The 16,282-nt window shown below is 37.1% G+C and overlaps 1 long non-coding RNA gene across 4 annotated transcripts in view; it reads left to right on the top strand.

Moving 5' to 3' along the window:
* The first annotated feature begins 5,126 nt into the window (after positions 1-5,126).
* The window catches only part of LOC123385474, a 331,702-nt gene continuing 320,546 nt past the window's right edge, over positions 5,127-16,282 (top strand). Inside the window, exons 1-2 of one of the 4 annotated variants that reach the window (XR_006598053.1) lie at positions 5,127-6,300; positions 9,904-10,190. This is a non-coding gene — a long non-coding RNA (uncharacterized LOC123385474). The remainder of the gene's footprint in view (positions 6,301-9,903; positions 10,191-16,282) is intronic. The other 3 variants (XR_006598051.1, XR_006598052.1, XR_006598054.1) reach the window with 3 other exon arrangements.

Here is a 16,282-nt window from a genome sequence, read left to right on the forward strand (position 1 = left end):
GAGTTAAAAATTTTTAAAAAATAAATATATATTTTAAAACTTGGTAGTATCCTTATAGTTTATAAAGGTTTAAATGACTGCTGTGTTTTGAATAAATATTTAAGCCTGTTTTATGCTTAGATTCAAAATATAACCATATACAAAATGAATCTGCAAAATTGTCTTTGCTTCCCTCCTCCCACTGACAAATTTAACGATTTTAGAGATGGTGACCATGAGCAGCCTAACAAAATACAATACCATCAGATTCCTCATCTGTAAAATGAGGACAATGAGCTATGGAGTCTCAAAGGTCCCTTCTAGCTCCATCATTTATAATTTTCTGACTTAATTTATATCATATGTTTTACTAGTGCACAACATGTTTTCTTTTAGTTCCAGACTAATTTCTTCCTTTTTCTAAGTCTATAGACTAGTGCTAATTGTCATGCCTAATCTATAGGCCAATTTGTAAGGGAAAAAAATCCATTGGGGACATTGCAAAGAATCCACAATTTGCAGAGGGTAGAGTGAGAGACCTGCTGTGCCTGGATTGAAACAGCTGTTTCAAGAACCTTAAGCATCTGGGGAAGTCATCCAGAGAAAGGCCATCCACTGTGCTTTGATCTCTCCACTGAAGCACTGCCTGCCCATATGCTTGGTGAGAGTCCAGCCTGTTAGACCCATGCCTAGGGCTAGCTTTCCCCCTTGTTTCTGCCCAGGAAATGGCACCAAAGTGTTTCTAAAGTGTAAGTGAAATAAAATTTCATTATGGTAGAGCTTTGTATGAAACTGAGGTTATATGATATTACATTAATTAAGCTGAGTAAGTCAACATTGTGCTTTATAAGTGAATAAAAGAGAAAATAAAAAAGGATAAAAGTGCAATGTTTAAAAACATGTGTGCAGAACTGGATGGTTTTTAAAATGCTTCTCAAATATTTTCTCCTTTAATCCCCATAAGAATCCTCTGAGTATACTCTATTTACTTCCATTTTACAGATGGAGTAATTGATTTTCAGATAGTTGCTTAGGAGCCCCTAATTAGCAAACATGGGGTCTGGGCTCAAATTAAATCTCCTGTTACAGCTTTCTTATCCTTTCCATCCCTAAGCATTACCCTAAGAGAGAGAATGATAAGATAGATATACTCCAGGCATATTTAACTTCCTAAAATAAACTGTATTCATATATAGAAGGAAAACATTTTTTTATGGAATGAAATGTAATTTTAATTGGCTGTCATTTAAGAGACAATTTTATAAAACTTATTTCTCTAAGAATGCAAATTATTTTTGTAATATTCAATTTTATTATCTATCAGTATAAACAATTAAGAATATGATGGGGCACTGAGGATAGATACTAATCAAATATTGCTTGATTCATACAATAAAGACATTTAAAGTCTTAAATGCAAACATTGCTCCTTAAACCATGCAAAAAGTCAAGGATATCTCTTTGTCAGGACCAACTCATTTTGTATACCAACCTTTGTCCAGAAATCACCAATTGCCTACCTTACCTAGTCTTCTCTTGTTTACTAACAGTACCTCAAATAAGTAAAAACACATTCTCCAGACTTCCTAAGCATATAACCTGAGTTGCACATAGTAGTTGTTGGATGGTTCCAAAGTAAGGTAAGTGTAAAACACTCACTGGAAAGAGTATTTTGCCCTTGCCCTTTTCTCTTCTTTCTGAATGCAATGTGGGTATGGTACTGGTTGTGGAGCTGCCATTTTGGGGCTACAAAGAGACATGTATGAAACAGGCTGTCTGGTAAGGATGTCTGAGAAGAGAAAGAAGAAACTATTGTAATGGATAATGCAGCCACTGATCCTGTCCCAGCTTGCCTGGCTCTGGGCTTGTTGCACGATACAAATAAACTGATATTTAGCTAACTGCTATTATTTGGGTTCTCAGTTGTATACAGCTGAACATAATACCTGACATATTTACCTTGAACCAATCACTATATCCAGGAAGAATAATGGGAACTGACTGGCTTACGTCCATCTGCTGCCTCTCACCTCACTAATTTCTGTCCATTTATATATATATATATATATATATATATATATATATATATATATATATATTTTTTTTTTAAATGAAGTCAATCAGGGCCCACACCACAAAAACCATATAGATGTTATCAAATGGGAAAAAATCCAGTCCTCTGAGAAAGGGATAAAGAAATAATGAATGATGGGTAGTCTCTCACAAATGTCCACTATAATATCCCTGTACCATAATTTCTTTAGTTCTCACTTGGGGATACCTAGACTATTTCTATTTTGTTATTATCATAAGCAACGCCTTGTTAAACTCTGTTGTAGATAAGTCACGAGCCTGTGTGTGTGCGTGTGTGTGTGTGTGTGTGTGTTTTATTGTTGTTTTTTTTTAATAGATTATAAGGAAGAGAATTACTGGTACAAATCTTATTAAATGTTTTTATAATCCTTGATATATTTTGCTAAGTTGATTTTAATAATGTTTGTTTCAATTTAAACTTCTGTCCCAAGTGTATAAGAATGCTCAAAGTACAGTTACCATCATCATCACCATTTATTTCTATCATCATATACACTTTGCTTAGTTGTGAATAAAAAAATTATTTTATATATTGAATTTATATTCTTTGATTTAAACAAATATTTCTTAGCTTCTGAATAGTACTTTTATTTGTAAATCATGAAGTAGTTAATAAAAATTTCAAAGTACAAGAAGTATAATTTTAAATAAATGTCAACTAAAATCTCCATGACAGTGCTTCTCAAACTTGAGTGTGTATATCAGAATCACCTGAAGGGCTTTTTTCCCCCAGCTTTATTGAAGTATAAATGACAAACTTGTATAGATTTAAGTTACATAATATTATGATTTGATATACATGTACACTGTGGAATGATTACTACAATCAAGTTAATTACCACATCATCACATCACAGTTACCATTGTTGTTATGTGCGTGATGAGAACACTTCAGATTTATACTTTTAGCAAATATAAGTATACAATAAAGTATTATTCTGTACATTAGATCCCCAAAACTTACTCATGATAACTGAAAAGTTTTTTTTTCCTTTTAACAAACATCTCCCCATTTCCCCCACCTCCCACTCCCTGACACCCACCATTCTGTTTCTAGGAGTTCAATTTTTTTTAGATACCACACATAAATGAGATCATACAGTATGATCTTTCTCTGACTGGCTTATTTCAGTTAGCATAATGCCCTCCAGGTTCAGCCATATCATCACAAATATACATCTATATATCACATTTTCTTCATCTATTCATTCCTCAATAGACAGTTATGTCATTTCCATATGTTGGCTATTGTGAATAATGCTGGCAATGAACATGGAAGTGCAGATATCTCTTTGAGATACAGATTTCATTTCCTTCAGATAGATACCCAGAAGTGAGATTGTTGGATCATATGGTGATTCTATGTTTATTTTTCATTTTAACTTTATTTCCTTTTTGTGAACATTCAGTTTATGCCCTTAATTAATTTTTCTAAGGATTATATTATCTTTGTCTAAGGATCATCTTTGTCTGTTTCATATATGCTAAATACAATGTTTTTCTTTTTTTTTTTTTTTTTTACATTTTTTTAAATTTATTTTTGAGACAGAGAGAGACACAGCATGAGCAGGGGAGGGTCAGAGAGAGAGGGAGACACAGTATACGAAACAGGTTCCAGGCTCTGAGCTGTCAGCCCAGAGCCCGATGCGGGGCTTGAACTCACGGACCGCGAGATCATGACCTGAGCCGAAGTCGGACGCCCAACCGAATGAGCCACCCAGGTGCCCCACTACAATGTTTTTCTACCAGTATTTAAAACTTCTCTTTTAGGGGCACCTGGGTGGCTTAGTCGGTTAAGTGTCCAACTCTTGATTTCAGCTCAGGTCATGATCTCACAGTTGGTGAGACAGAGCCCCAAGTCTAGCACTGCGTGGACAGCATGGAGCCTGTTTGGGATCCAATCTCTTCCTCTCTCTGCCCCTCCTTCCTTCTCAAAATAAGTAAACATAAAAAAAATAATAAAACTTCTTTTAATATTTTGAATTTTAAGATTTCAAATTTTAAAATAACTCAAGCATATGAAGTAGCTTTTTGTTCCTACATTGCTTTTACATTTAATTATAAATAGATAAGAACTCATTTATATTTTCTTTTTTTAATGTTTATTTTTGAGAGAGAGGGAGGGAGACAGAGGATCTGAAGCAGGCTCTGCACTGACAGCAGAGAGCCCAATGCGGATCTTGAACTCAAGAACTGTGAGCTCAAGACTCTAGCTGAAGTTGGATGCTTAATGGACTGAGCCACCCAGGAGCCCATCATTTATATTTTCTTATACTAAGATACTTTATTAGTTTTCAAAAACAGCGTCTTGTTTTATTGATCATCTCTATGCATAGTTGATTAATCTGATTTCCCTTTTTAATTTTTAAATTTTTAAAAACTTTTACCACTTTCTTTTCTATATTTCCTTTGAGTTGATATGTTTCCAGCATGTTGAGGAAAATGCTTATTAATGTTTAATATTTCCTATTTTCTAAAACAAATTTAAAAGTTCCCTCCAAGTCCCTCCAAGTTCTTATTTAGCTTCATTAAACTTCACACATCATGGTGCTGTTCAATCATGATCAGCTGGTAGCAGTTAACAGAGTATTTTACCCATTCACTCTTCGTAAACCCATTTTTATATTCCAGATCTATAGATGAGAATACCTGTTTAGTAGCGAATTACTAACATTATGCTGTAATCACAAATGTTCCTCCATGCGGAGTTGATATTTTATAATTTAATAACACTTTCTTTACAACCTGGAAACAAATATTTGTAAATATTGTATGTATCTTTGAAAGGAATGAGGTGGAGGGGAGTAACATTAATAAGATGGTGAAATAGAACGCTCCAGACTCTCTCCTCCCAAGTACGGATGCAAGGAATAAACGGCTACATGTGTAGGACCGCTCTATGAAAAAATCCAGAAATAGCTGAGAATCTCCTACACACTCAGTGACTGAGAAAATACCCACAGTGAAACAGATAGGAAAAGCTGAGACACACTGGCATCTTAAACCCCATCCCTGGCACAGCACCACACCATCTAGAAAGCGTCCCCAACTCCCAGCTTTTTCCTGAGCAGTGAAAAGTTGACACCACGCGTCCAATGCACCAACCGTTACTGTTGCCACCTGAGGAATGGACCCCTAACTCGTATTTCTGGGAGCTGACATTCACTAGACCCCTGGGACCACAGACAGCATAGATACCCCTTTAAACCCATGCAAGAGCACGTAGGGCAGCTAGTCCGCAGGGCTCTGCGCACAGCGAGCGAGCCTGCCGTAAAGCCCAGCTCCCAGCTTCCCCCTGGAAGGGGTTAGACTGCACGTCTCAAGTCCCAACTCCTCCGACTGCTGCCGGAGGGTCTGGTTTCCAACTCTCCTACCTTTGGCGGCACACAGTGTCCTCTGGAAGCTCGGCCAGTGACTGGCTGGTGAGACTCCATGACCTCGCCACCCACAGCTCGTTTTCTGTGGTGAGTGGTGGGAGTCGCGGACACGCGAGGTAGGTGGGGCGTGTGGGCACTTCCGGTGACTCCCACCTCAGTCCTCCACCGGTTCTTCCAGGGATAGCAAACAAACCCTTTAGCTTCTACCCTGGAAGGAATTGGACTACGTTTCCAGTGCCCTCACTTTTCCGCAGCTATCCGAAAGGCTGGGCTGCTCCCTATGTCTAGGAAGTCCTGCGTCCGGGCCTGTGCTAGTCCCTCTGGTCTCCGGTAAACGAAGCGCGCTTTTAAATGCCTCTGGAGGCCTACTGTGACTCCGGTCCTATCACGCCCCTGCAATAACACCCATCTCCTGGCCTCTCCCTACAAGGAGTTAGACTGCACATCCAGTACCCCACCTTTTCCAGCTGCCTCCCCGGGAGGTCTGGCTCCCACCTGGCTTGTCTCTGGCAGGTAATCACTGGTCTCCAGGGAATTGGAAATGGTGGGTGAGCACTTCCTGCAGCACCCCTCCTGGCCCCTTACTCCAGAGATGGAACCAAGCCTTCCGTTAAGGCACCTGTCTCCGAGAGCTCCTGGGGCCTGCCATTCACTTGTCCCCCGGGAGTGACAGGAGAGCACAACAGCGGTGCGAAGTGGTGTTGAAGGATCCTTTACCTCAAAACCCGGGTTCCTTGTCTCCTGGCTTTGAAGAATAAAGTGGACACAAAATGAACAGCAGACAAACGTTTAGAGTATAATATTAGGAAGAACTGTATGAAAGCTCTCTTCAGAGGGCGGACATTATAAGGTGAATATCCTAGACTATCGGCAAGGGTCCTTGTTTTTATAAGGTTCCGGTCACCCCCCGACCCCCCCCCTCACCTCACCATTATTGGCTTGATAGCCCTAGGTGCTGGGTGGTCCATTCCTAATTGGCTAGATTCCATTGTGTGAAGGGTTGCCTATGGTCTTATCATTCCTTGTAAGGTCTCCTACTTATATTTAATTAGGGCCTTTGTCAATTTCCTGAGGGGAACCTCAGGGGGAGTAGGTGTGTCTGTTACATTCTCAAGAGAAACCTTGTGCCAGAGGGAATTTGCTGTAGTCAGACACTCAGCATTGTTCCAAATTTTGTGTTTTTCCCCACCCAGGGACCTCAGGTCCTATCATTTCCCTCTCTGCCTATCTTATCTGATCTTTCCCTGAGTGAGTTGCATGTGGTCTGAAAAAGAGTGCAGGCATCTGCCATAGCTCCTTTCCCCAGCTCAATGCAGAGCGAGTGTAAGATAAACTCCAGCTCCCAGGTTCTCCATGAGGAGAGAAGCAACTGGACCACATATCTAGCACCTCAACTTTTCCAGCTGCTTCTGGAGAGGCTGGCATCCATCTTGCCTGTCTCAGGGAACTGAAAGGACTTGGCACACCCTAGTCTCCTGGGGAGGAAAATATAACTGTGTGGGGAGATGGTTAATTAGCTTGACTATAGTAATCATTTCATTATGTGTGTGTATCTCAAAACACCATGCTGTACACCTTAAATGCATATATATATATATACATATATATATATATACATATATATATATATGGCGTTTATTTTAAACATTTTAAGAAGGCAAACAAATGTGTATACTCAACTTGTTGAGCAGTGTTACTTATATCTGTATTAGAACAGTTCATAAATTGCGTTGTTCAAAGCTTCCAAAATGTCAACTGTTTTGCCTATCTATCATTTTTCAGGATTTAAAATGTCCTTTATGACTTTAGATGTCTTTTAACTAACAACCTTTTTCTATCATGAATCACATCACATTTGTCAATAATGTCTTTTTATAGGAGAGTGGGGAAGACAGCATTATGTATATTTTTACAATTTCTAATCCCACTCCTTTTTTGAAACTCTGCTGCTCACATAACATCTCATAGATAACATCTTTTATGCTGCCCATTGTTGCAGGAGTTTTTACCTCAATACCCAGAATGTGTTGTCTCACCACTCTGAAGAATGGACACAGATTAAAATGAGCAGCAGGCAGAAGTTTATTAGAGTAGAAGATTAGAGAGTTAAGAATAGTATGAAAGCTCTCTTTACAAAGAGGGACATTCAAAAATGAATACCTGCGACTACAGGCAAGGGACTCTGTTTTGTAGGGTTTTGATCAGGGGCCCTTGTTCCTTCTCAGGTTCTATCTACCCTTGTCTAGGTAACTCTAAATGCTTAGTCATTCCATTTTGGTTGGCTCATTTCCATTGTATGAGGGGTGGTCTGTGAATGGTCACTGTTCCTTGTGGGTCATGTGTTTTATGGTCTACTTATTTTCAGTCGTGTCTTTTGTTTGTCAAATTCCTAGGGGAAACCTGAGGGAGTAGGTGGTGTCTGTTACATTCTTAAGTGGAATTTTATTCCTGAGGGAGTGTGCTCAAGGTCAGATGTTCCCAGAAGAAATGTTTTAAAGTGTGTTTTCCTCCACCCAGGGACCTTCAAGCTTTAGCCTCTCACTTTGTGCCTACTGAATCCCATCTTTCCCCATCATACCATAACTCATCCAAACCCTTAATATTTTTAAAGCCCCCAATTCTCAGAAATTGACTTCTGAGACTCACAAGAGAATGCTCCCTTGTTGGAAAACTGCTTGTTGATATTAGCAATAGCAAGACACATTTCAATATAGCGTATGACTTATGTAAACCTGATTTTATTTATTTTTTATTTTTTTAAATGTTTTAATTTATTTTTGAGACAGAGAGACAGAGCATGAGCAGGGGAGGGGCAGAGAGAAAGGGAGACACAGAATCCAAAGCAGGCTTTAGGCTCTGAGCTATCAGCACAGAGCCCGACATGGGGCTTGAACCCACAGACTGTGAGAATCATGACCTGAGCCAAAGTCAGACGCTCAACGGACTGAGCCACCCAGGAGCCCCTATGTAAACCTGATTTTAAAAGCATATCCTGGGGCACCTGGGTGGCTCAGTTGGCTAAGCGGCCGACTTCGGCTCAGGTCATGATCTCACAGCTCTTGAGGTCAAGCCCCGAGACAGGTTCTCTGCTTACAGCTCAGAGCCTGGAGCCTCTTCAGATTCCGTGTCTTCCCCTCTCTCTGCCCCTGCCCAAGTCGTACCATGTCTCTGTCTCTCAAAAATAAACATTAAAACAAATAAATTAATAAGTTAATAAATAAATAAATAAATAAATAAATAAATAAATAAATAAAAGCATATCCTCAGGGTCCTGGGTGGCTCAGTAGGTTAAGCATCCAACCCTGGCTCAGATCATGATCTCATGGTTCCTGCTTTGGAGCCCTACATTGGTCTGTGTGCTGACACTGAGGAATCTGCTTGGGATTCTCTCTCTCCCTCTCTCTCTTCTCCTGTCTCACTCTCTCTTTAATCTTTCAAAATAAATAAACTTAAAAAATAAAATAAAAGTGTATCCTCATAAACAAATTTAACCTTGATACAATAATTTACAACCCCAATTATTTATCTTAGGTTAACCTTAAATATCTATCATAACATAAGAGATTTTACTTGGTTCCTCCAATTTTTAGATCAATTATATATTTATTTTAATCAGTCAGACTCATGGACTGATTCTCCATGATAAACACATGGGAGACTTAGATTTAAGCCAGCAGGCACTTTAATACTTTCACTATGAGGATTATGCCATTGCTTCTTGAGGGACTGGAACACTGATGTTCATCATTCTTGGCATCCCAGCCTGATATAAATGTGCATTGGACTGAATTCTAATCAGAAGTTTCATGAGGGATAACACACAGTGATTAAGTTATAACTTTTTCTAAGTTTGATGACTGCTTTTTCCCTTTAAATATACTCTAACCATCTTGATTGGATTTGAGGATATTCCACATATTTATAAATTGTCCCTGAGGATGAGATACTTCTAGGATGGTACCTCTCAAATAATACCTCTTGATTTTTTCATCTTTTCTCTCAGTGCTAATCTTTTATTGAAATTAAAGAGACACATCTTTCAAACTCATTCTCAAAATTTTCACTTGATTAATTTTAAGTCTTCTTCCTGTCCTTGAGCTGCTAAAAGTAAATCAGAACACTTCAGAATGTTTCTTGACCTACAACTTGCCTTTGATAACATAGAGATTTCACTAAAATAAATGCTTTTGATATGCATTTTTAGTTTATAATCCTTTAAAATATATTGAAGCACTACTAATTGAATAAGAGTTAAAAACATTTTATATATATGTTTTCAGTTTTAAATAATAAAAATTATTTTCTTGTATCACATCATTTTCTATTCAACATTCTATAATTCCGTGTTTGTGATTGTATAATTGTAGCATCCTTAATAAAAGCACTGTAAATCTTCAAGATATTTTAATGTTTTATGTATACTAACTCATCTTCTTCTCATTCTATTTTACAGATGAGGAAATGAGTCAGAGTGAAATCAGATGACTTTCTTAGGTCACAAAACTTAGTAAGAAATGAAGCAAGGATTTAAATCTGAGCAGCCTTGTTTGGAGTCCACTGGGCTTTTTTGGAACTTTTGGTGACATATGATAAGCAACAGTAACTCAAACTACATATTATTACTCACATAAGAGTATGGAAAACTTGTCATATGAATATAAGACTCCAAAGAGAAAAAATATAATATTGTCTTGGAAGTAGAATGACAACATACCAAGCAGGGGTAATATTTTTGACAAGGTAAGTGTAAAGTAGGAACTTAACAGTTCTATTCTTTCTACTACTTACTAGTGTAGCTTATTACTCTTTCTCTTTTTTTAACTCCAAAATATTTTTAAAGCTGTCTGTAAGGATGCCACAATTGCTCTTATCATTACATATCTTTTTTTCCTGAAAGTTTTAGACAATAATCAAGAAAAACTAAAAAAAGAAACAGATATTTGAAAGAAAAATAAAAATTATCATTAGTATTTAATGTTCATCATGTTTATCTTAATCCCCATTACCTATTTCACCCATCCCCACTTCCCTCTGGTAGCCATCAGTTTGTTCTCTATAATTAAGAGTCTGTTTTTTGGTTTGCCTCCTTTTTCTTTGTTCATTTGTTTTGTTTCTTAAATTGCACCTGTGAGGCAAATCTTATGGTATTCATCTTTCTCTGACTGATTTTGCTTAGCATTTGCCTTCTGGATCCATCCACGTTGTTACAAATGGCAAGATTTTATTGTTTTTTGTGGCTAAATAATATTCAGATGTATATATATGCCACATCTTCTTTAGTCATTCATCTGTTGATGGGCACTTGGGCTGTTTCTTGTCTTGGCTATTGTAAATAATGCTGCATTAAACATTGGAGTGCATATATCTTTTCAAATTAACGTTTTCATATTCTTTGGGTAAATACCCAGTGGTGAAATTACTGGATCATATGGTAATTCTATTTTTTTTAATTTTTTGAGGAACCTCCACATTGTTTTCCACAGTGGCTGTAGCAGTTTGCATTCCTACCAACAATGCACGAGGGTTCCTTTTTCTCCACATCCTTGCCAGCACTTACTGTTTCTTGTGTTTTTTATTTTAGCCATTCTGACAGGTATGAGGTGGTGTCCCATTGTGATTTTGATTTTCATTTCCTTGATGATGAGTGATACTGAGCATTTTTCATGTGTCTGTTGGCCTGTATGTTGAAGATATGTCTATTCGTGTTTTCTCATTTTTTAATTTTTTTAATTATTATTTTTTTTTATTTTTTTAGAGAGAGTGAATGAGTGGAGAGAGGGACAAAGGGAGAGGGAGGTGGAGAGGGAGAAGGAATGGGAGAGGGAGAGAGAAAATATCTTAAGCAGGCTCCATGCTCAGCGTAGATCACGACCTGAGCCGAAACTGAGTTGGATGCTTAACTGACTGAGACACCCAAGTGCTCCTCTTCTGTTCAGTTTTTAATTGGCTTTTTTTTGTTTGTTGTATTTTTTCAGTGTTGAGTTTTGTAAGTTCTTTGTACATTTTGGATTCTAGCCCTTTATCGAATATATTATTTGGAAATATCTTCTTTCATTCAGTAAATTGTCTTTTATTTTTATTTTTTTGATTGTTTACTTTGCTGTGCATAAGCTTTTTATTTTGATGTAGTTCCAGTAGTTTATTTTTGCCTTAATTTCCCTTGCCTCAGGAGACATATCTAGAAAAATATTGCTACAGCCAATGCCAGACAAATTATTGGCTATCTTCTCTTCTAGGATTCTTATGGTCTCCATTCTCACATTTAGGTCTTTAATCAATTTTGAGTTTATCTTTGTGTATGGTGTGAAAAAGTGGTCCAGTTTCATTTTTTTGCATGTGGCTGTCCAGTTTTCCCTATACCATTTATTGAAGATATAGTCTTTGTCCTGTTGCATATTTTTGTCTTTTTTGTCGAAGATTAATTGACCATAAAATTGTGGGCTTATTTCTGATTATATTCTTAAAAAATATCTCCCAAGAAATTCGATTAAAACATTGTTGGGATTCAAAAACCCATCTCAAATAAATTGAAGAGGCCCCTAGGTGTAGAGGGGGGGAGTAGATAGCTCCTTCAAGGCAGAAGGACCCTTTAGTAAAGACCCTGGTTGGAGCAGAAACATAGCAGTATTAGGGAAAAACCATGGAGTTAAAGTACATTGAGGGGAAGGAAGCACATTGAAAGGTGAAACTATGACAGTGGGTACATATCAGATGATATTAGTTCTGCTCAGACATGTTAAAGATGTGTTCTTAAGAGCAAATGGAGACCATAGTAACATTTCATGTAAGAAAAAAGCACAATCTTATTTGTGTTTTGTAAAAATCACCCTGTCTGTAATGAGAGAATAAATTGAAAATGGGATAAGAATTCCCAGTAAGACAAGAAAGGAAAGAGGATGAAGACAAAAATGATACCCAGGTTTCTTTCCTTTTTTTTTTTCCTAATTTTTTTTTTAATGTTTATTTTATCTTATTTTTTTTGAGAGAGAGAGAGACAGAGTCTGAGCAGGGGAGGACAGAGAGAGAGGGAGATACAGAATCTGAAGCAGGGTTCAGGCTCTGAGCTGTCAGCAGAGAGCCCAACGTGGGGCTCAAACACATGAGCCTTGGAGCTGTGAGGTCATGACCTGAGCAGAAGTCGGCTGCTCAACCAACTGAGCCACGTAGGCGCCCCAAAAATGATACCCAGGTTTCTGATGGGAGTGGTGTCATTTAGTGAGAGAAATATTGAAAGAACAAAAGATTTGGGTAAATCAGTAAACAAGGAATTAAAAAAAATTAAATCAAACATCTGTGTATCTCTACCCACCCCCTGTTTCTCTCCCTTCATATGAATTTACTGTGTAAAAAAGATTTGTATAAAATGAGAGAGAATTATTGAATGACTAGTGATGGTACAAAAGCTAACTGTGGGAAAATTTTTAACTATAATGTAATTTCAAAACATGTAACAAAATTAATGTCAAATATATTAAGTATTTAAAATAATGCTTAAAATTTGATAGGAAAATTACCCAAGTAAAATATAAATTAAATATTCTTGTATTAAGGAATATTCTGGTTATTAAAATAATGATCTCGGCTTCAAACTGACCCTTTTGTACTGTTCTTTGAGGTGGGGCTGGAACTTTGCCAATCACTTTTCTCCTTTGATAAGGGGTTCCTATTAGATTCTTTCAGTAGGAGTAAATAGAGGAAAGCTGTTGTTGGAAGGAGAAGGACCTGCTACTTTTGTTTGCTTCCTGCTTCTGTTGCCATCACCACCACACTCCTCTGTCCTTAAAACAGCAACAGAGAACCGAATCCTGCCGTAGCAGCTGATTCCACTTGTCAGTCTTTCTGTGCTGCAGGAACGCGTGATTTTCTGCTGTGGTATCTCATAGGTAGCCCCAACTTTGCATCACCCCTCCCTAGAGATCTCAGTTCCAGATTCACAGGACTCTTCCTCCAAGTTTCTAAATGCTAACTCTTCCAACCTTACCTCTTTGTTCTCCAGCAAAGAAGGTGGCAATTGCTTCCTTCTGTGATACTTTAGTATTTCCTTCTTGTCTTTCTAGTTCTCTGAGTCATGGTTTCTAATTCTTTATACCAAAAATTCTGTTAAACTCTCTGATGAAGTTTTTATATTGTTACTAGACTGGCTGATACAGAACTGCTATTTAACTATGATATCCATTAAAGAAATCTTAAAAGGAATGATTTACAGATTTGTTAATATTAGAAACCTACCAATATTCTCTGGTAAACTACTGTTTGTTAAGTACTTTTCCAAGTGCTAGGAACACAGGAGTAAAGACAAACTGAATCCTTGACCTTAAGGAACTTACTTGACCATAAAGGTTAGATGTGAGGTAAGGCTTAAACATGTAAGCAAGGTAACTTCAAGTGTTGATAAGTGCTTTGATAAAGATAAAAAATGAATGCTATACTAGAATTATAAATCTGTCTAGGGTAGGGAGTAGAATGGGTATTTGACTTGAAACCTAAAAGATGGTAACAAGCAAACCATGAAAAGATCCATGAAGGAAGAGCTTCCTAAGCACAAGTTAAGCTCTGCAGAGTCCTGAGTGACATGAGTTGGCATTCTTTCTGTTTTTGTAAGAGAAAAAAATGTGTTTGCTCCTACAGGAAAATAAATGAATAAATAAAAGGAGGAGGAGAGTAGAAAGAAATAAAACTGTATAATGAATATAAACAAATAAATAAAATTAGCCACATTTTTCTGTTATATGAAGCCCACATGGGTAAACATAGCACTGGACTAGTGACACTGAACAGTTAAAAACAAGGTTATATTTTCAAAGCTTTGAAGGATGTCAAGTCCAACTTAAGAACCCAGTTGATAGATTTTGGAAATTTTCATTTCCTCTTTACAGCATTTTTCTGTGAATGATTGTTTAATGGATATTAATACATCAAAATTGCAGAAACATATTAATGATTATGAAGCTTTAAGACCTAGAAAGTTTTCACATATACTCTCTCATCTATTTATGTGTGACACAAAAAATAACTGGACAAACAAGCATTTCATAATGATTTCCTCATTATTTCTTAAAACTGTAGTTATTCTTTCAAACACTCGTTCTCATGCAACAAGTATATATTGAATACCTGTTATATGTCTAGCGCTCTTGCATATGCTGATGATTTTCTTGACTCCGTAATAAGGAACCAGTACCATCAATATGTAAAAAATCAGTTGACTGGCATTTTAATGATAAAGCTCCTGTGAGGATTTATTTTTTTCTTTTTTAAATCAATACCTATCCAAGGATTTGAAATCTGTTGGATGAGGTAATACCAGGAATTTCTCATCTAATCCATCTGTCCTCCCTTTTAAAATTGATAGAAGAAAGCACCTTGATTCTGGAAATCATTGCATTAATATACCTCTTTAGCTACTACTATCATGCTCATACTGCAACTCTGAATTACCAAGAGGGTCAATTTCAAACATCTGAAATGACAAATATTCCGATTTCTGGCTGCTCTCTTCTACTTGCCTATTCTGTACCCTATTCTCTGTTCTAGTATACTAATTTTAAAATGTTTCAACCCAATGGTATCTTTAATTTACTAGCCATGTGTTTGCAGAATAAGGGGTCTATCATGTTTCTTTTCTTAGTTTATAACCTGATCTAATGCTATAATATCATGAATACAACTTCTATTCCAATTTTTTTTTTTACTCCACCCTTGGTACTTACCTGACAAAATCTAAATTTTCCAACTATTTCTGCAATATATCCAAACTGCTGAGTGTAGGGGCTGGAGAAGAAAATGCAATCTCACTGACCGGTCTGTCTTTGAATTGATGGCTACAAACCTCAAGTGAGCCTTCAGATCTTCCATAAATCCTACTGCATTTCTATCAGACATTTTCTCGTTGTCTCTCCAGATCCATTCTTTACACTTCTGAAAATTGTTCTCTTTCTTGGGAGACTGATCTATATGGGATCTCTAGGTTTAGCAAAATTTCAGCCTTTAGTGGGAGCAGGAGTGACAGATGGAGAATCATTTATCGTATCTGTATTTGGATCATTCAAAATTATTGGAGTTTCTATTGTCAACCCTCTCTACTAACAAAAACTGAGGCTTAAGAGTATGCGTGCTTCTCAGTGCTTTACACCAGTACCTAGATTCTTTTTACTTTCTGATTTCGTCCCTTTTCAGGGCAAGATTATCCAGTCTTCAGGAAGTAGAAGTATTACTCACATTTCTCAATTACACTTAAAAAAAAAAACTTTGTTTACATTTATTTATTTTTGAGAGACAGAGAGAGACAGAACACAAGTTGGGGAGGGGCAGAGAGAGGATGAGACATAGAATTCAAAGCAGTCTCCAGGCTCTGAACTATCAGCATAGAGCCCGACACAGGGCTCGAACTCACAAACTCTGAGATTATGACCTTAGCCGAAGTTGGATGTTTAACCAACTGAGCCATCCAGGCACCCCTCTCAATTACACTTTTAACACTAATGCTATAGCATAAGGCCTTTACATCCCATCCCTAAAAGCTAAGCTTTTAACTTCCTATCAAGACTCTTGTTATTTTGCATTCTACCCTACCTAAATACAACATGTCAAGCTATACGAATGGGAGGAAACATTGGGATAGTATGAAATATTAAGATATATTGAAGAACAGGGTAATATTTCACACACAAAAGTATATATGAAACTGAAGTTTTCTAAATTAGCCTTGAGAACACATTAACACTAAATTGAAGAGGCTTTTCAACTGGTAATGAGTTCCCATTAGTGGAGGTATTAAGGTGAATTAGAACAATCATCTCTCTAGTATATTGTCCAGTAAATTAGTACATTAT

This window comes from Felis catus, chromosome B2 (genome assembly GCF_018350175.1).
Source record: "Felis catus isolate Fca126 chromosome B2, F.catus_Fca126_mat1.0, whole genome shotgun sequence".
NCBI classification, from domain to species: domain Eukaryota; kingdom Metazoa; phylum Chordata; class Mammalia; order Carnivora; family Felidae; genus Felis; species Felis catus.